Genomic DNA, 1,729 nt, shown 5'->3' with positions numbered 1-1,729 from the left:
CAAATAAATAACATACCATAAAAATTAAAAATAATTTTGTAAATATATATTAAAATGCAAAAATATTTTTTATTTTATCTGCATATGAAAATGATAACCCCAACTTTCAGAGAGGAAAAAATCTGACTGTATGATTTTAAGTTTAAAATTTTTTGGACTTTTTTCTTGTCTTCAGCTGTTTCTTGATGATGACTTATTCTTAGGTTTGCTGGAAAATACTGGACTGATCTTAGCTTAGGAATCATATGAAGGATTTAGTTTTATATGTGATTGGAAATCATAATATGTAAACACTATTTTGCTTTTTCTTTCATCAGAATCAAATTAAACTCATGTAAACCTATCGTTCAGCTCTACAATTCACTCTTTTTTCAGCAATGTTTTTGCCAGAAAATATATTCAGAGCAAAGAGATTTCAAAGAGCTATAGCTAATAAGAGATAAAGATAGGTATCAAGGAGTGATTTTAATATACAGAAAATTATTCTTTTTTTGTTTTTCACCGATATTAAGGACGGAACTAGAATAATTTTTTGGAGGGGCCAACATAAAAAGTATAATTTTAAAAAGAGAAAAAAAAAATTAGAGGAACAATGTAAAAATTAAAGGACTCTGTAGTAAAAAAAAAAATAATATTAAATTGGCCAAATGTACTAGGCTCCACCCCTGCACGGTATCCTTTAATTTGGTAAGGCAAAGATTAATTTGTAACAAATCAAAACTTCATTTAAGAGTTTGTTATTAGATAAAAAATTGTTGGAAAAGTATATGGAATCAATTTTAAATCAATCAAAATAATTTAATTAATTATAAATATAGTAATTAATTTTATTTATTTATGATTTAAAATATTGATTATTAAATATTTTACCACATTCAAATTAGGAGGAAATACGTTCAGTATCATTGCAACGTGAATCACGAAAACTGATTTAATTAGCTTCCGTCTTTTCACCCTCTTTCTCTCTCTAAATGCCTAAAACATGATAAATCAGAAAACAAATTTAGAACCATCCAATTTACAAAGAAAAAAAGCACCCTAATGCCTAGCATAAACACCATTCACGTAGAGGTTTTGAATTCACCCAGAGGCATTTGGCTGGTTTTTGGCTAGAATCATCTTAGTTCCCTAGCATTATTGAAAATTGTTATATGCACAAGATGAAAATCGAACTTTTAACACTTACTTAAATAGACTAATAATTTAATATTAGACCAATCCAACTTAGTTACCCAGCAAATTATTCTTATATGCTCTAAATTGAATATATATCATTATATTCATCACTCAAATTAGGGTTTTCTAATAATTTTTTCAGCTTTTCTAAATTTTGTATAGTGTATATATGTTATGACACTGATTTACTTAAGTGGTATGTTTAATTTTACGGTGTAGCTTGAAGTTGTATAGTGGAATAGAATAAAAGAGAATAAACTAAGATGTTGATTATTTAAAAGATTCCGAAAAATGTATGACGATAAAACCTAATTCACCGGAGTTAAATATACACCGGCAAAACGTATTGAAATATTATAATCAATAATTTGTTAATAGTTTATGGTGTAAATTTTAACAATTTTAAAAGAGAAAAATAAATATAAAAAAATATGGTCAATGATACATTCTACGGTTAGCAAATGATAATTTAACTGTAAGTCTAAAATAAATTTCAAATTATAAAGATGTACATTATCTAAAGATAAAGTATAAAGTAACTCTCTTTTTAAAT

Source organism: Arachis ipaensis, chromosome B09, assembly GCF_000816755.2.
Source record: "Arachis ipaensis cultivar K30076 chromosome B09, Araip1.1, whole genome shotgun sequence".
Classification (NCBI taxonomy): Eukaryota; Viridiplantae; Streptophyta; class Magnoliopsida; order Fabales; family Fabaceae; genus Arachis; species Arachis ipaensis.
This window is presented reverse-complemented; position numbering follows the sequence as displayed.